This window comes from Amphiura filiformis, chromosome 17 (genome assembly GCF_039555335.1).
Source record: "Amphiura filiformis chromosome 17, Afil_fr2py, whole genome shotgun sequence".
NCBI classification, from domain to species: Eukaryota; Metazoa; Echinodermata; class Ophiuroidea; order Amphilepidida; family Amphiuridae; genus Amphiura; species Amphiura filiformis.
Window position 1 is genome coordinate 10,479,964 of NC_092644.1, and position 20,856 is coordinate 10,500,819.

The 20,856-nt window shown below is 37.6% G+C and overlaps 1 protein-coding gene and 1 long non-coding RNA gene across 2 annotated transcripts in view; both read left to right on the forward strand.

Moving 5' to 3' along the window:
- LOC140136916 (uncharacterized) overlaps nucleotides 1–20,856 on the forward strand; it is a 421,421-nt gene that overhangs the window by 88,023 nt on the left and 312,542 nt on the right. The gene's annotated exons all lie outside the window — the stretch shown is intronic.
- On the forward strand, nucleotides 10,767–11,602 carry LOC140138186 (uncharacterized). Its single transcript, XR_011856963.1, has 2 exons — nucleotides 10,767–10,881; nucleotides 11,094–11,602. It is a non-coding gene; the product is annotated as an uncharacterized lncRNA (long non-coding RNA).

Consider the following 20,856-nt stretch of genomic DNA (forward strand, 5'->3'; position numbering starts at 1 on the left):
GAGAAGGTTCATATTTTTCCTTCCATTTGCCTAACACTATATGGGCCAGTTTCTCAAAGCATGGCGGTTGGTCAGACTTACTAAGCCATCAGGCTTAAGTCCTATATACCAGTGCTTACAATTTCACAATTGTGTATCACCTACAAAGATAAATCAATACAATGGATCCACATTGGTAGGACTAGCCTGCTGGCTTAGGAAGCCTAATTAACCACTGACTAGCCAAGCTTTGGGAAATCAAGACAAATATGATATGACCAACTCTTATGGTGAATTAATACCCATATGCAAAATCATTCAGATGTAAATTGATCTTGATTATTTTGTATAATATAGGGATGTGGTCACTAGACATTAATTTGATCATACCTATATATTGGACCGTTTTTGACCAAAATCACAAATATGGGGTGGCCAAATTACAAATCTATGCCCATATTGAAATAAAGATACAAAGAAAAACATAACAAATTCCTCAAAAAGTGGGGCGGCCATGGCATCCCCGGCCGCCCCCTTGCTACGGCCCTGGGTAGGACTAGCCTGCTGGCTTAGGAAGCCTGACCACTGACTAGCCAAGCTTTGGGAAATCAAGACCTTATATGATATGACCAGGGACAGGCGATTTGCGCGGAACTTTTTTTCCGCGCAATCTCCGCGCAATTGGCTATTTTTTTCCTATGGACAGGGATACTGAATACTGCTATTTTTTTCCGCGCAAATCGCCTGTCCCTGGATATGACCAACTCTTATGGTGAATTAATACCCATATGCAAAATCATTCAGATGTAAATTGATCTTGATTATTTTGTATAATATAGGGATGTGGTCACTAGACATTAATTTGATCATACCTTATATTGTGGCCATAATTTAATTATTGTCCATACATTGGGTATTTGATATTCCTTTTTTTCTTCAAATAATTGATTTTGTTAAATTTGAGTAGATTTATGATTGAACTTGTCATTGTAATTAGCTGGAATAGTGATACCAGGCATGGCGTGGAGGTAAAAACACAGTGCATTAATTGGTCGAATGAACTTAAAACTCCAATACCCAGTATTCCAATCCCAGTAAGGATGCATTTGGGCCCAAGACTCCAAAGAATAACTGTATGAAAATCAGGAAACTTTCCTTAAAAATGTGTCATTTTTGCCCAAACTAGGGCAGTTATAATGCTCCAAATATGGCCGTTTTCACATATTGGATTTTCTGTGATTTCTTTTCTAGCGGGGGGGGGGGGGTATTTGACATCGCCACCGACTCAGTGCCCAAAAGGCTGAGAAATGTAGGCCATGATCATGAGACAGACTTTTCTATACTTTAACAAAATGATATAATCACAAGTAAAACAGTTTTAGTCTGTTTGAAATCAGCCCAAATCTTGAAGGGTCATTCCCCGGGTCATTCAGGTTTGAAATCTACAGGCTCTCATCAGTTTTCATAGCTAAAACTTTAGAATGTTATACCGGTATGAGATATGCATGTTTATTTGTTAGGCAGTACATATAATAAGAAAACAATTAGGCTGTAACTCTAATTAAATTAGACAAATTAGATATATTAGGTAAATTAGACAGATTGGCAGCAATTCTAATCAGGAGAGTATAGCTTAATAAAAATAATGTTGGCATCTATCTATACAGCACCTTTCACAAGTATCAGAACACTTTACATTTATTACGCTATAGTTAGAATATGTCAGCTACCATAAAATGCCCAAATCATGCTTATATACCATTGGTGGCGCTCAGTGAACTATATTCATAACAGCTCCCCATTTCACTCCTGGGTAGAGAGAGGCATGTAAAGTAAAGCAGCTTGCCAAATTGCACAACACGATAGCACCGCCGAGGTTCGAACTCGCAATCCTCTAGTTGCGAGGCAGAGCCCATACCGCTGTGGCACCATGTACTTAAAATACAGCAGTCAAAACAGTACATTATGTTTAAATGAATTAGCATACTCTAGCCTTGAGACCAGCAAAATACCTGATCCATAGGTAGCATATCTTTATGCAGACCTCTGAAGCATGTTCAGAGAAGATAACTAATGTTTTGTGTTAAATCAGAAATATTCCATTCAAACTACTATAAAAAGATACTAAATATTAAAGCGGCGGTCTAAAGGCACAGGTCTCTTTAGTTCCTCTCTAAGTCGTCTCCAAAACAAATACTGTCCATGCCCATCGCCAGGCCATTTTAGGCAGTGTACTCTACAGTATAATTGTCTTAACAACAAAGTCATCTTATTATCAGGAATCTCTTCTAGAATGATAAGAATCATGACATTTCGGCCCTCTTCCACACACTTAAAACTACGGGGTCAAAAAATGACCCAAACGGGGTCATTTTTGACCCCAGCATAGTTATCAACTAAACACCATACCACTAACGGGGTCATTTTGACCCCATTGGTCGGGGTCATTGCAATGACTACGTATTTGGGTCAAATAGTAACCCCATTGGGGTCAAAATATTACCACATTTTGGGGTCAAATGAAATGACCCCTTCAAAAGGGTTGCCTTATTGGGTTACTTAATGACCTCATTTCGGGGTCAAATGAAATGACCCATTTGAAAGGGTTGTTTTATAGGGTTACTCAATAACCACATGTAGGGGTTGTTTGGATTTTTTTAGTAGGCCTATGGTCATGCTGGTCCCACCAGGACATAAGTGTGTTTCTGCACAGAGAAAGCATTAGGCCTACATAAACAGCAAACTGCAAAATGCATCTGTGTATCACACTCACACACAGTCAGTCATCGCCTATGACAGTTCACGTATTATAAGCTTACATGATATAAGCTTATAACAACTGCAGCCAAGACACCAGCCACGACAGCATGAAATTGAATGAATCTGCGTGCATAGACAAGGGTCTATGCATCCTTGCAGTCTCACTTTTCAACTAACTTTTCATATTCCATCATGCAGACAAGCACACACGACAATCCACTGAGCTGCACAATCAGAACAAATATGGCGCTGATGTGACCACGTGAGCCGATGCACACCGTGTGTGCAAATAGTTCAAATGCAAGTCATTATAAAGTTGACAAATTGGGTAACTTCGGTCAAAAAATTAGTTTTATTTATTAATCAACAAACTATAATTGCAGCTCATGTTTAAACTCATTTATGAATTGAGATTTTCAAAGCGGAAGATTGAAACTGATATCAATGCGCGACGGTATCGGCAAAATGACCACTAAGTTTTTGACCACGTTAAATCTCGTCAGTGGCTAAAATGACCTCGTGAATGTGGTCAAATTAAAACAGTACAACCCCCTTGAAGGGTCAAAACAACCCCAAACGTGGTCAATTCAAAATGACCACGGAAAATATAACCCCGTAGTTTTTAGTGTGCAGGACTCTGTGGTGCGCCATGTTTAATTCAAAATAACACCAGTTGTCTTCAACAAATCGTGGTGAGAGTACGGCAAGTATTTTACGGCTTCTTGAATGTGGAGAGATAATTCATTAAATATTAGTCGCCCAGCGCGTATGTCTCTGGTCTTAAGACAAAGTCTGAAAGGTTCCTCGCCTTCCTCGATATTGGCTAGAAGTTCTCCATCTACCCAATCTTCATCCTCTATGTGGTAGGGGACATAGGCATCATATCGAGGGATACCATTCTCATCATCATCTATTTGTTCATCATCATCTTCAATAAGGTGTTGCTGGTTTCTTCTTCTGTGGAACAACAGGAAAAATTTGTACTTAATGTGCCACCAGTAACGTGCTACCAAAATTGCTGAAATTATCAGAAGTATAGCACAAGTAATTCCAATTGAAATGTATTTCCCCAAGTGTAATTCACAGTCTAAATTTATCTGTGTGATACTGATATCTTTTTTTGAATCTGGGAAAAAACATGTATACAATGAACTCCCAATTTGGGTCATTTTATCTGTCAGTAACCAATTTCTAAATGCCTCCACGTGGCAATCACATTGAAATGCATTGTTACCAATATCCAAGACTCTCACATTAGAATGGTCCGATTGAGTTAGAATTTCTTTTGGGACTAGTTTGATTTGGTTATCATTAAGGTTCAATTGTCTTATATTGCTTAAGAGCGGCATGTTGGTCACTGATACCAGTTTGTTATAACTTAAATCCAGGAATGTTAAGCTACTGAAGTGTATAAAAAGTTTATTATCTATATTGGTAATCCTATTGGAACTTAAATCAAGGCGTTGCAATCTAGGTGCTTTGAAGATATTCAGTAGCCCAGCAGTAGAACCAGAGTAATACTCAAGATTTTTTAATGACAGTTTTTCTAAAACAGGTACATAAAATTGCACTTCAGCATAATAACTCAACTGACACTGAGAGAGATCTAAAGTCTTAAGATTTGCACTAGTATAATTCATTTGATGCAAGAAAAATGTGGTAGTACGAACATCAAGTGATTCTAACTGTGGCGCAAACTGACATATATCTGCACTGAAATGCATATATTTGTTTAGTATACTTAGTGTTTTTAAATTTGGTGGAGAGCATGACATTTCAAAAGCTTGGTTAAAATTATTATTTGACACATGTACAATTTGAAGTGATGACATTTGACACAACTGTTCCCATATCATTTCAAAATCACCACTCATTTGATTATTAGATATACTCAATGATGTTAAAGAGTCATAGCTACTAAATATATTCAAAGCACCAGATGAAAGTAACTGATTACTTTTTACATTGAACAATCCAGAATTATTTAAACATCTTAAACCTTTAAAAGCATTCACAGACAATGTTAGTCGAGCATCATTGTTGGATGAAGATATTAATAAAACTTTTAACTGCTTAAACCATTCAAATGATGAATCTTGAAACTCATATTCAAGAGCATTGAATTCTAATGTCTGTAATGATGCCTTCCAATTTCCCCATGATGCAAATGTTGTTGAATTTAAGTTGATAGCATTGCTGTACAATGTTAGGGCTAGTGATTGAAGAGGTGAATCTAGTGAGTTCAAAGCCTCTATGGCTGTATGGTTGTCAACATAAAGATAAAGCCGGAGAACAGTGAGATTATTGAGTACCTCAAAGGCTGGAAGACTGGTAGTACTTGAGGATGACTGGTAAAATCCAAGATATGTCAAAGGTACCACTTGCGTACATTTATCACTGGCATTCAAATTGTACATATGCTCTTCATAGGATGAGCAAAACTTGATTTCAGGACAGGATCCAGCAACTTTGATGATAAGGGATAGTAGATTATGTAATCCAACAAACAGCTTGCCAATATTATCACAGTCATAGATAGCACCGTCAATTTGGAGTGTATGTAATGAGGAAAGTAGCGCCAGAGGGGTACCAGTAATAGTATCAGACCCATCAATAAATGACATCCACAGAAATTGCAAGTTTTCCAATCCTACAAGTGATGAAGTACTTAGAGTTGTAATATTTTGCCATCTGAGTTGAAGTGTCTGTAGTGAGGTCAGATTTTCAAAGGCGTCACCTTCTAAAGTTCGTAAATAGTTTCCATATAAATCTAAGCTGGTAAGTTTGCCAAGTGTGCTAAAGGCTTTTGCACTTATAAAGGATATTAAGTTGGAATGCAAGTCCAAACTTAGAAGATCATGAAGTCCAGTAAATGCACCATCATGCAATACTGATAAAGTGTTGTAAGAAAGATACATATGTTGTAACTTGCAAAGGCTGCTAAATACATTAGTCTGTAGAAGGGAAATGGAGTTGTCATACAGTTTCAGAGTTAATAGTTCATCAAGTCCAGTGAATGCACCATCATGTAAGGATGATATATCGTTGCCAGAAATATCCAAATGTTGCAACTTGTGAAGTCCACGAAATGCATCCTCAAGAATAGCAGTTAGTTTATTCCCTCGTAGATCAAGTAAGACGATAGAAGCAGCATTCCGTAATGGCGGAATACAGTCTAGACCTCTACTGGAACAATCCATATTGGTAGAATTCCACATTTTACAAGCAATACTCCATTGTGGATAACACGAGTTCTGTTCTGTTGGATGTTGATTTGTGTGTGGACTACCGACAGAATGTAGATTCAAATGCACTAGAATGATACACACAAACTGTAGTTGTATCAGAGCCATGGTAGGATACCAAAATATTTCATTCAACGCAGTAACAAGGCACTAGATGATGAAGTAAGACTAGTTATCCCCTATTGTTAATGCAATATGAAACATTATCACTGTAAGCTACTAGAAATGGACAACTAACATGATTAAGCTTGGATCAAGCATCAGAAGCTATCAGAGAGGAGACTATTCACTTACTCTTTGACCCACATCCTTGGCAGTTGGCAAAGATTACAATTTGTATGCTGACTCCTGCCTGTTGCTGCATGACTATCTTGCCACCTTTGACCTCTCATATCAAAACCTTTCTATGTGAAAAGTAACATGTTTTTACCCAAAATAATATTCACTGCGCAATGAAAAACGAAAGTGACCTTCATGTACGCGAGCTATGTGGAAAAAAGAAAAAAATAGATCGTATAGTCTACATAAAGTCTCACGCTTGGTCGCATTTCACTGTAATGCTAATTATGTTGTGCCATATAGACTGTGACTAAGACTAGCAGACACAGCGAGTTATCGAAGGGACTAGAACTGACTTCTGATTAGGGGGTACCCATAGTTTTTTGTATGCGGCGAGACTAAATTCAGGTCTATCATAACCATTTTTAGATGACCATTAGGGAAAATGTCTATACAGTCGATTAACCCGAGGACATTTTTAATAGCGTAGCGCTATTTCGTAGAGTGACTGTTGGAACAGGGCAGGTTTGACAGGAAAACCCAGAAAAACTTGATTCCACGCAGGGAAAGGAACACAATTTAGTGAAAACATGGAATAAATAAAAATTCAGACGGGTTCATGGAAGCACCTACAGCTTCAAAAAAATTATTTTAGGCTTAAGGAATATCTCGAGGTAATATAAACGTGGGAATATAATTCTGAGTTCACTAGTTCGAAATTGACGGCGATTTAAAGAAAAATTTGGCCATTTTTAGCCAGTTTTCTGTTGCGTTTTGAATGGCCAAGTCTGTCGTGGATTCACTGATTCTGAAATGTTACTAAAGGTTTTGATATGCAGCCCCTTCATGAATGAAGAGAGGATATTTGCAAGGAATTTGCAACCAAGGCTTCTGAAAGATTCTCAAACTGGTCCCCTGTCTCTGAGTGCAGATCTGCCATGACCTTTCAATCCAACTTTAAGCCATACAAATGCAAATCCCAGAGATTCAGGATAACTTCAGGTCAACTCTCCCTATCGTGAACTGGGAGCCCACTCTGCAGAGTCATGTCCCGCCCTTATACAGTGATGCAAAAATCTAATATTTTTGCAGTAATGTTTTGAAGAAACAAGCTTTCAAATGAGACCAAATTCATTACCGTGTGACAAAGTAGCATATACCTTGTTCTGCAAACTTTTTGACCACACCTCATATCAGGGATGCTTAGACTTTTGTTTCAGAAAATGACCCTTATACTCAGATCAGATCACAATAGGTGGGACTCATAATGTCATGGATTGATATAGAAAAGCGTACAAAGAGCTTGGCGCACCACCTATGCGAACCGCGCTTTGCGTATTGTTTGACTGATGTACACTTTAGTGAATTTGAGTAACAAAAAGCGAATAATTCTCACTATTACGAGCTGATCATAGTATATAAAGTATTATGAAACTATCCATATCTCTCAATATTAAAGCAGCTTCTTTTTGTATACATTTTAGGGTGGTGAATTATATGGGGTGGAGGCAAAGATTTTTTGGCAAGCCAAAAGGGGGGCAAGCATTTTTGGCAGGTTGAAAGGGGATCAAGCAATTTTGGCAGGTCGAAAGGGGGAAAGCAATTTTTGGCACAGATATTTTTGGGCACCGTTTCTATATTACACCCTAAAAAGGTGTAGGAAAACGTTAGGAACATGTTCAAATATGCAAAATTTCCTGTTTGCTGTGCTCGCATTATATGATAAACCACAACATTCTTCTTCAAAAACTTCACCACTATGGTATCCGAGGCCTTGCTAACGATTGGATCAAAGCATATCTTTCTGGTAGAAATCAACGTGTCATCTTCAATAACTGCCTTTCTAAATCCATTAATGTAACCTGTGGTGTGCACCAGGGATCTATCTTGGGTCCTCTACTCTTCTTACTTTATATCAACGACCTCCCTTGCACTACTTCCACTCCTCACTTCATTTTATTTGCAGATGACACCAACATTTTATTTTCTCACTCTGACCCTCAGATACTCCAACAAAACATAAATAGGGATCTAAAAATAATATCAAACTGGTTTAAACTTAATAAATTATCACTAAACATAAAGAAAACTAATTATATTATATTTAAAAATAAACATAGTAATAAGCCTGATATTAAATATGATATTAAAATAGATGATACCCCAATTGAAAATGTTAATACAACTAAATTCCTAGGCCTATTAATAGATCATAATCTCTCATGGCACTCACATACCCAACATCGGTGTGATTCGAAAGGTCCGCCATTTTCTTCCTTCCAGTTCACTTACCACTCTATACAACTCTCTGGTTCTTCCCTATCTATCCTATGGGGCCCTCGTGTGGGCTGATCCTAACAATGCCAACTTAGACTCTGCATTTCTTCTTCAAAAGAGAGTGATCAGAAGCTGTACCAATTCCCTCTGGCTTGCCCATAGAGACCCGCTTTTCTCTTCACTACGCACTTTGAAAGTTCGTGATTTCTATAGACTCCAACTGGCTTCATTCATGTATCAATTTCATAATGACCTTCTTCCTCCGGATCTAGTCCCTGACAACTTTTTCAACACTCTCACTCTGTCTCACTCTTACAATACTAGGAATGTTCACGACCATGTTATCTTTCCTTCTAACACTGCCCTTGCAAACAATTCTTCCAAAACGCAAGGTCCCATACTATGGAAAGAACTCCCTTCTTCTCTCAAATTGACTCGGACTCTTGCTACCTTCAAATCCAACTTTAAGAAATATTTCATTTGTGGTTACACAGAGGGCATCTAATACCTTCACGATACATTTCGTTCTTCTTTTGTACTTTAGTTCAATCCATTTTTTTAGTAAGTACTTGCTCACACCCTCTCATCCTTAGTCTTCAGGAGCCATAGTTTTACTTCAACTTCATTCCTTCTATCTTAACTATCATCCTCGTGTTAAATCGGATCATCTGTTTTGTGTTTGTCTGTCTGTCTGTATGTCTGTCTGTTTGGTAACTATTTAAGAGGGCCCTGCACCCCCACGCTCCGCGTTTAGCAGGGTCCTCGTCAATCACCTGATTTAACCCTTTTTTTTTCAGGTTGATTCAATGTTACTATTGTTATTATATTAGTTATTTATTACCATGATTTTATTTTCATTATCACTATTATTGCATCTGCTTATCATTATTGAATTACATTTGTACATTGTATTATTGATTGGTGATTGGCAAAATAAAATATGAATGAATGAATGAATGAATGATAAGACAATTTGAGGTTTAAAATTCAGGTTCCCCAAAATCTTGCATGTGTAAGAGGGGGGGCAAGGTCTTTTAGCACATCAAAAGGGGAATTCAGAATTCACCACCCCGGGGTACACATAATTATTGCACCACACCTTACCATGGAGCAATTAAGCAGATCAAACTTATTAAATGCATGATTATATAATTTTCCCTTCAGCTGTTTTGGAACCATACAGGACAGACAGGTATCAACTGATTATTGGGTGTATTGGAACCAGGTCATGTATGTTATGTTAAACCCAGCCCATATATTATTGTGTTGCAGACTTCCTTTTCCCATTCAATTTATATGTCTGTCTACTGTAGACAGCACTTGAAAAATTGATATCTGAGCGTGCAATGCATGATACCCCCTTCTTCCAACTAAACTATATGCATTTACGAGAAAGATGTCAAGACTGCTTTCAAAAATATGCTGTAACAGGCGCGGAAAGGGTGTAGCATATCCATGCGTGTACAGTGGCGGCATTACGGGGGCCCCAAATATTTTTCTTGGCCCCCCCAAGTCCCCCTCACTTTTGAGGAAAAAAACCCCAAATTACGTAAATTTCCATTTTTTGCAGCAATTTTGCACAAAATTTGAGAATTTTGCCCTCCCCGCTGAAATTCACTTTGCCCCCCCCATGTCCCCCTCGAAAAAAAATTCCTGGTGCCGCCACTGTGCATGTATTTCATGGAACGATTGCAGGGACTTAACCACTTGGTGAATCATCTGTAGCTATGGCTAGATCAAACAATAATTGAATTATTATCAAAGCGATAATTTTTCAAAAACGAGGTAATGTATACATTATAAAACCAGTAACTGTGCCACACCTTGACACATGATATATGATATATGATCTGGATCAGTTTTGTGATTTCAATTTAGACACAGGAAATGTGACACACTTGCTGACCAGAAACGGTATGCTACAAATTATAATGGTGACATGACTTCAATTTTTATGTGGATCATAAATATTGAATCAAATAATTTAATAGGCTTTCAATTTTATTCTTAGGTATTAGTAGTAATGAAGTAATGATTATTTTTTGGGGGTGATGCTGATTTTTTTCCAAGGAAGGGGGTGATTTTGTGAAAAAGTGGGCTTTTTTCCCCAAAAATTTGGACCGTTTTTGACCAAAAAGCATATATAAAACCTGATTTTTTTTTTTGCTTGCTACTCTTGCAAATTGTGATATTTTGGGACTTTTTGTCTCGCCTGATTCTCGGAGATTAGGAGTCGCACGTTCCTCAAACTTGGTGGGTGGGTGCATCTTGACCCGAGACAGAACCGGTTTGTATTGGTTAGTGGGTCAAGGTCACTGAGGTCATCTAGGGGTCATCTGAGGTCAAATTAGTAAAACTGTTGTATGGCCATGAAACTTGGTGGGTGCGGTCAATATTCAAAGCCAAATTTTGGAAGGTCATTTCAAGGTCACCAGGGTCATCTGAGGTCAAATTAGTAAAACTGTCGTATGGCCATGAAACTTGGTGGGTGCAGTCAAGATTTAAAGCCAAATTTTTGGAAGGTCATTTCAAGGTCACCAGGGGTCATCTGAGGTCAAATTAGTAAAAACTGTCGTATGGGCATGAAACTTGGAGGGTACAGTCAACATTTAAAGCCACATTTTTGGAAGGTCATTTCAAGGTCACCAGAGGTCATCTGAGGTCACATTAGTAAAAACCGTCGTATGGGCATAAAACTTGGTGGGTACAGTCAACATTTAAAGCCAAATTTTTGGAAGGTCATTTCAAGGTCACCAGAGGTCATCTGAGGTCAAATTAGTAAAAACTGTCGTATGGCCATGAAACTTGGTGGGTACAATCAACATCTAAAGCCAAATTTTAGAAGGTCATTTCAGGGTCACCAGGGGTCATCTGAGGTCAAATTAGTAAAAACTGTTGTATGGGCACTTGATGCAGGAATTCCAAATAATTATAATTAACATTCACTTTTTTCCATATCGCCATAACACTTCCATTACAAGGTTCATCGCATAAGCAGGCAATTACAAAAGCAAGCGGTCGCGAAAGCAGGCGAGACTCGTGGTTCGAGAACCGCCTTGTTTTATACTTTTGCGAATTTGGGGGGGGGGTGGGGAGTTTGGGCCTGATTAGAGCAAAATTAAAGTAAAGAGACAAAAACAAAAACAACAACATTAAACTAAACAATGAACAAATGACTTTGCTTCCCTTCCCTCACTTTTAGGACAATTGCTTGGCATACAAACAAGCCCACAGTTTGTCAGGCATGCAGTATTTACAATAGTCTGCCGTGGAAGGTTTTTGCATCAAAAGTTTTTAAAGTTCAGTTCAAGGAGAAAAATGGAGTCAGCCCACCATAAAATGGTTGAGTTTTTTAATCCACATTTTGCAAGCTTTGCAGAACTTTTTGAATGACCCTCCAAAAACCACCACAAAGGTAGATGGCATGAAAAGGATGACACATGTAACACAGAAAATATAGACATCACATTGATACTCTAGATGGGGTGGTAATGATATCATGCCAGCTCTCTGTATCAAATTTGAAAAACAAAGCTCATACAGGATATATTATCATCTTAGCTTTCATTGCATGACGAGTCAACTGCCCTCGTTTGTTACGATAGGTCACGTTAACCTAATTTTGAAGCTTTTTGGCTGTCATTTGTTCTACGCCTTGAGCATGGTATTCAGACAACCACTTGCCATTGACCTGGTTTGCATAGCCCAAAAGTAATAGATAGTTAAACACAATATGTATTATGTATTATTTAAATCTTGACATAGAGCCCCACCCACATTTACATCTGCAGCCTTAGCACGATACCTTTTCATTTTGAAGGTAGAAAATCAAATATTTGAGAATTGCCAGTTTTGTTACACCAAGTGATAGCTCAAGTAAGATTTTGCTGCCACCAAAACCTATACCGGGGTAGGCTATGGTTCCTAAAGTCAGAGTTGGTTGGATGGTTGGTTGATCATTTTTTGTTTGTTTGTATGTTTGTTATTATATATAATAGTGCCACATACAATTAATTAAAAAATTTAAGCTTTTTTGGGTCAGTTTAAAAGAGCATAATTTATTCAGTGATTTGACTTGAAATTTTGGTTTGAGTAGGCGATGCAGTGCCGAGTCTGGAAGTGCCAAGTGGGACCCATATTTCTACAATATTTCAGCAAAAATGAGACCCATGATACTTGAGGCCCTGATTTTGGGAAATTGAATACAAATTTTACAATTTTCTTCTATCCCTTCACACAAATAAGCAGTGGTGATGCCACAGAGTGGCCATGAGAACTCTTTCTTTCTAGATGCCCTCAGTAAAACAAAAATTACGAAAGTGTCATCTTTTTGTTGATTTTCCCCCTGAAATTCACTTTACCCCCTCCCCCGAAAAAAATTCCTGGTGCCGCCACTGCAAAATAAGAAATGAGGATATCTTATATCAGAATGCTAAAATTAGTCCCATATCATATAATTTTTAATGAACATTTTTGGCAACCCTATATAGACCACCGTTTGAAGAGTTTAGTGGATTTCATATAAATGATCACATCAGGGCTACTTCATTTATACATGATTGGAATATTATTGGTACTGGTACGTATTGCTTTGCACTAATTGCAGTTTGATTAATTCTTATTACTAGTTAGTACTATCAATCTAAATATAATATCACACCATTATACACTATGAGAAAAATATTTATAAGTGACTTCAGTTTTAATTTCAATCATAGATTTAAATTAAAAGTTAACGATTAGTCTTTGTCAAAGACCTCATGGTTCATACCAAGCATTGTACAAGATCAAATGTCACTGACACTAATTTTGTAGAAGGTCAAAGCCATAGTCAGGGGGTGCCGGGCGATGCACCCCCATGTCAATCCTAATAAAAAGATCCCTTTTTTCTGTAAAATACGTTGAAAATGAACCCTTTTTTGAAGAACAGATTCACGAAAGGTTCACTTTTTACAGAAACGTTCTGCCCTTTTATGAAATTATCACAATGTCCACTTTTGAGCCCAAAAATAAATGTTCTGAGTGCTAACCACACAGGCTTCAACATAAAAAAATCCAGGTTTCTAGATATTTTCTCAAAATATCAAGAGCTATCTTTTAAGATAGCTCTTGATATTTTGAGAAAATAAGAACCACTGAACCAATACTAGGCTTTTTTTCATGCTGATTCCAAATATGGTCATGAAAAGTTTTTAAATTTTAAAATGGAAAGTTGTCGTCTGCAGCCGAAACCTACGTGGAGAGAATTTTCAATACACATAATAATTTTCAATTAGTCTGAAATAATTGGAAGTAAAAATATGGCGGGTATTTTCACACTAGACAAAATTGACATTGATCAGGTGCATGCATATTACAAAACTTAAACTTGTTGTTTTCTACACTCTAAAAAATAAAGGTTCTAAAAAGGTTCTAAAGTTTTCCTCTCAGGAGAAACCTTAGAGGTTCTCTAAAGAACCACAAATGGTTCCATAACCATTGAAAATGACCTCAAAAATGTGATACAGAACCGTTTTTGGTTCTTTAGAGAACCTTTAAGGGTTCTCCAAAATTAAAGAAGCATTTTTAGAGGTTCAAAAGGGAGGGGTCTATTGGGAGGACAAAAAATGTTTTATCTAGAACCTTTATTTTCTTAGAGTGTACTCAAATTGAGGCTCATCACCCAAACATTCATATTGAAATGTTTTGAGTTTCTAGAAGCAAAATGTATACTACAGTTGCCCATAGTAGGCCTACTGTAGAACTTCTGAGATGCAGAATGGTCACCAACAAACTCACTATGTTTTTGTTCATATTCCAGGCCTAAAATAAAATATTACTGGGGTTATGAAAAAATGTGAGCTTTCACCTGATACCAAAATCTGCATTTTATGCGGTTAAGTGGGTGGATGATGCCCGGGGGATGATGTTGTCAGTTGACTCACTCACCTTTTATAATATGTGACCGTCCACGTCGAAACGCTCCTAAAGTCGGCCCCTGGTCAAATTTGTTTTCTTCTGTGTTTAGAAAATATATATCATATGCTTTATAATCATAGATCATTTGACTTCAAACAATATCAAGAAGTGGAGTTATGGCTTGTTAAACTTTGCTCCTTCAGTAAAAGGGTACATTATTTTGGTGCTACAATATTTCTCTTTTTCCACATGGCTGGTATTACATATCAAATTGTCATAATAAGTGGTGGTCACTTCAAATCATCCCCAAGTCAACGAGGTTCAGGAATGTCCTCTCATTGTTGATTGTTAAGTTAACCCACCACTTAAACAGGATTTGGCCAAAGCAAACAAAGACTAGAGCTATTTACTAACTCTATACATAAGTATAAGCTTATTTTCCTCTTCAACAATAGGATTAAAGATTGGCGTTTTGACTGACACTAAAATGAGAAACATGTAGGACAAACATTAGGTAAATATGAATACAACCTTTATGCACATTTTATATTGTAACTGGAAATACAATTTGCCGACTTTACGAGCGGTTTGAGATGGATGGTCACATATTGGCAGTTGACATTCTTTAATTCTGCTTCAAAGGCATCACAGCATTTACGTGTACATCAGCTAGAGGGCAGCATTTGCTTTTTCTGCAAACAAATTTCTGAAGGGTGACCTTTTAACTGTAATATATTTAAACCCAGGATATCAGACCTTTTTGTTTTGGTTTTATGTCAGAGGAGTGAGAGGCATGCCCCTCCTCCACTTTTTGGCAAAATGAGCCACTTTTTATCGACTTTTCAGTCCCTTTTTGACATTAATGAAATCTGAACAATATCATCTATGTGCAATCTGCAGAATGCACAATAAAACCCAGATGTTGTTAATGCATGCTTTGTATTTCATTAAGGGTACATGCCCATGAGTTTCATTCAGGGGCGTGTTTGTAAAACGGCACAGCGCATTAGTAAAAAGAATAAAAAATACTAAAATTTTCACCGGGGTTCGAACCACTGCCAATTTCACTGAATGCTAAAGATGCCTATGCTGTGCCACGGTGACTGTGGTTAACATTCGGCGATTTTCAAAGATATACATCTCAACACGTTTCTAGTGTATTGAAAATCATTTTGATTTTGATTTTGGTAGGAATACGGTCATAGAAAGACATATGACTCTACTTGTCTGTTTGTTTTTCATTTAATACAAATTAATTTTGATGAATTGAACTGGTTCAACTCTTAGCACTCGTGATAAACGCACGATTAATTTAGTAATAATTAAATGAAAACGCTGGGTCATTCACGCAGAAAATCGTAATGTATGTCAAGAGCTGGGGAGGACCACACACATCCGTGCTGCATGTATACGTGCTCAATCGATACTCAATGATCCAGACAATAGCGTTTGAATATACCGCCCTGCTTGACACATCTTGTCACTTATGGAAGATATACTATAGGCCTACCCTAATAGCTTACAATAGATACCCCACCGTAAATAGCTCTGTTCGTTATCTCGCTGTGCTAGTTTATACACGCAGCGCACGGACTTTTGAACCATATTTTGTTCAAAAATGATAGGAAGGACTGTTTTCAGCTAAAATGTTGGTTATCAGCAGATGCTTAATGATACCGGAAGTGTTGCAGAAAGGTAAGCGTACTCTTTATTTATTCAAAATATGTATATCAATAAATTTAAATTTGAAATCCAAAAAGTAAATGTCAGGTCAAAATTCTCACCTTAGAATTATTGTGAAATAAAATCAAACCAAATTTAGGCTCGCAAACAACGTCCAATTATTCCCATTGGTGTTTGCTACACGTGCATATAATAAATTATGATTTGGGGCTAATTTGAGAAGAGTTCATGCCTCGAGTTTCAAAATACACCGAGTGATGTTTTGTGATCAAAAACATCGACAATTCAAGACTCTGTAAAAACAAATCAAGAATTTTCTGGGATAATTGCAACTAAGTGCAATGAAAGTTATGATCTAAGCTACCAGATGCATCATTAATTTCCTGACTATGATATTTAGTTGTGGGAAAAGATTACTTTAATGTTTTGGCGGGATTATTTCCCGCCAAAAATTTCAACCAAAAAGAGCATGTAGCCTTAACGCGATAACGATGATCCTGCATTTATCTTGACAAAATCTATTAGTGATACAGTTAACAGTAGCAAATTTGGGGTGAAATATTGATATTATTTCTGAATTTCAATTTCCAATACTATTCTCAGCCGGTGAGTGAATGCAGAATGAGTGTGATCTGTCATCCCGGTCTGTCATAAGCACCGCATCCCGGGCACCGCATACATATTAAAGTCAGCGACACACAAGTTCCTTGAACTGTGTCATTTCTTTCCTAACATGGTTTCACGTTACAAGTAATGTGTTATTCTTTCACATATTGATGAGAGTCATTTCCTCAGTGTCTCCACCGTCAACTTATATGTCAATGAAACAGTCACCCATATTCGACCTAATTAGCGCACCGGTCATTTTCAGGTGGCACTTATTTAAAACAATGAATTGAAAGTCCAATTCAGGAATTTGCCCACATAAACATTAAATATAATGTGTATCTGAAGTCGAAATCATCACAATCCTAGACCGGACAATTTAGATGGTAATTTTATGTAGGTACATGATTGACCTTTTCGGTAAATCCCATAAGCCTTTGCAGGTAGACCTGAGATGTCGTCATTTGTCGTCACGCCAATGCGCACATCGTACTGCCCACTTTATGGATTTGAAATGCTCAATAAAAGATGTGCGCATTGGTGTGGCGTCAAATGACGACATCTCAGGTCTACGCGCAAAGGCTTATGGGGTTTACCGAAGAGGTCAATTGAATTTAATTGAACAGGTACGTTAAAAAAGGGGACACTGATAGTCTATTATACACTTTAAGAAATAAAGGTTCTATATGGAACCTTTTTTATCCTCTCAGGAGAACCCTCCCTCTTGAACCTCTCAAAAGGGTTCTTTAATTTTGGAGAACCTTGGTTCTGTAAGGAACCAAAAACAGTTCTGTATCACATTTTAGAACCTTTATTTCTTAGAGTGTGGCTTCCTCAAGACAGTAGGGGTCCGAGTGTGATACACCGATGATCAAAGGCGGTGCATCTGTAGCACGTGTTGCAGCGTGAAGTGACGGCATGAGTAGGCCTATCTCACACATAGACCCCGGACACAGAAGCCAAATGTACTACATGTATAACAATTGTTGCTTTAAAAGTTCCATATTAGGGGCGCTAAATTAGAGGAGAGGCACTAATTAGGTTGAATGAACTAAAAAGGTGTCATTTCCAATGACATAGTTCCACATAACTCAATCAAAAGTTTACCGTTTATAGTTCAGTGGAGTATCATTGTACCCAATACATCCATAGGTCATTCTATGCATGTACAAACATATTGGGGTTAAAGAATTGTACCCTGACAGATGAGCTTGTTTGACATCCAAGTAGTAGGATGAGTTAGGTGAAAGTCAGAGCAGATATCTTTCACTTCCCACAATGCATTTCTTCCATTTCTCTGTACATACTGTACTGCAATGTGGATAGTTACAAAAAGTAGCCTACTACAATGAACAGAACGCATCCAGATCTTGCACAATATGTTTATTTCTTGACTATCCAGTCTTTTCTCAAGAGTAGTGGGAGTGTTGTTTGATGAACTGAGTGGATCCCCATGTTGCAATGGATTCTGGGAAGGGTAAGATATCTTCTCAGTGTGAAAGTATGCACCAGGGAGCACAGTTCTCGTTGAAGCTGAGTGTTAAAAATAATAGCGAAGATTCATGAAATCGATTCTGCTGATGAAAGGTCCTTATTATCATGTATATATTGGAAGTGTCATGTTAGTTTTCCTGTCTGCAGTTGTGTCCGTTGTTATTATCTAAAAATAATTGTTGCGATTACTCCTGATTCTAGAAAAATACAGCACTGATTTATTTTTGCATTAAAGCCATATTATAACATTTGCTGAGGAGGACGCCCTCACTGAATTTTTCAAATTCTTTTTTACACGATTAAATTGTACTTTATTAAACCAATATACCCTGCAAAAATCAAGACTCTGTGCTGTAGTTTTGTCAAAATCTGAGATTTTGAATAATCAAAATCTTGAGTATAGGCTAAGTAAGATTAGCTCATAAGAGTAGCTCATAATTTTAATGCTTTAATATTAATTTTGATAAGCAGTTATAAAAATATTGGAAAATGTGTTTTCCAAAAATTAGAATGCATAACTTGAAATTAGGGCTAGTCTTAGTATAAGTCTTTTGGCCTAATTGTCACAGCATATGCAAAAAAATGCCCTAAAACACATGTGGCTAAAAAAAGGGGAGAGGGCTCCCCCTATAGCTACACCACTGGTTGTTCATGAGAGATATGGCATGCACTAGTAATCTAAAATACACAATGCCGATAGTGATTCAAATGTGTCACGAGTAATGGACCAATTTAACGTTGTGACAATATTGTCTACATATTTCATGATTATCATCTTGTTTTTGTTATTTTGGATGACCTCCATATTGTCACATACTCTCCTATACCTATCACCATTGGCTTCAACCCTGATCAGACATCTTGGGGTTTGCCTGGGGGTGGGGGTACAGGGGCCGGCCGTGAAAGTCTCTGTTTGCTGGTGATTTGGAAGTATGTGCGTAAGCCTATTCGTTTTCCTTTGTTTTTCCTACAAGTCATTCACCCTTGACCTCAAAAGGGCCAAATTTCAGTTATGATAAACCCCTAAATGGTGTCATCCAATCCTATCATAAGCCTATAATAATTTGATTCATCCCATAGTATCAAAATATCCACTAATCGGTTTCCTAGCAACACAGTAAATAGCTGTCTAAATAGCAATTCAAATAGTGTTATGATATCAAATATTATGATTGGAAGCTAAGAAGCTCTGGTTCAGAAGCTAGATTGCATTTTAGTTATAATAACTAGGATATTTATGGTGTTATAGCCTCAAGTGCAATGTGGAGTTGATTCGTCTTTAAAGTCTGGCTATATTTAAATGCATCAGCGATTCTAGCATTCAAATTATTTGAAATTTGCAGGCTCAAAATGAAGGATAAGTCTACAAATATTCACAAAAAGGATGAAAACAGCAGTACTGAAAAGATGTGAAGCCCATGCAATGGTGTGTTGCTGTAAACAGTAAAACCCTTGGAAATGGTCCAGCGACAGGCTGTTTAAAGGTTCATCTGTGGAGAATTTCAACGAAAAACAAGCTAACACCTCTTCTGGATCAGCTGCAATTAAACGAACGTTTTTTTAAAAATTAAATCCATCATGATCATGGTCTAGTTAACATCAGCTTTCCTCCAAACATCAAGCTTCACCCAACCTCTGGAAGATCACACAATCTATGCAATATACCTTCCAGTCTTGGCTACCCACAACACCTACAAATACTCCATCTTTGTGAGGACAATTCCAACTTGGAACAGGCTACCTCCGGAAGCAGTTGCAGCACCCTCTGTCAACGTTTTCTAGGCTATAGCTCTGCCAGCAGTGAGGATCTTGCAGCCTACTGCTACTCACCAAATCATATAATCAGCTCTCCAGTTCTTTTTACTTTTTTTTTTTGTTGTTCCACACTCTGCACATTTCTGAGCATCATCACCTTACTCCTTGGATAAACCTAGCTTTGATAGGAGAGCCGGAGGGGGGGGGTGGGTGGGTACTCAAGTACAAACGCTATATACAGGGATGTGCCGCCCAAATGGGTAGGTTTTATCTTCTGAAAATCCTTAGATATGGGTTCCAATTTTTAGAAAATCCTTAGATATGGGTCTCTATTTTCAGTAAAATTACCCTTGGAAATGGGTAAGGGTTCAAGAGCTCGAGCCGCACACCACGGTCGAAAAATAATCCAAGTACATCTTAACCACTGCACTGAGTTCACAGTTGCCAACTGAAGTCTAATATCCTAAGTCTAAGTTAAGTTGTAAATTCTCTGTTCAAGGTGTTGGTAGTGAACTAGACTACTGCATGAATTGCAGAAAATGATGGAACATTTCAAATATTATTAGCTATTATTGCTTGTTTTCAAAAATGGGTCCTGATATAATGTGCATGGTGATTAGTTTAAGGTTGTATAATCAAATCAAAGTAAAACCAAAAGCATTCATTTGAGTGGTAGGCCTATACTGGGTAGGGGTGTTCTGATTGGTGAGAATGATGATTTTAATGGCATGGCCGGTGTAGCATCTTCAACCTGACATTCAACTAACCTGATGGTATACACGATGGGTCCACTCTCATAATTCCATTGCTCAGTGCCAGAAGTGGGTAAGTGCATTAGCTGCCATGTGTAGATGAGTGCAATATATGGTGTAAATTGCCA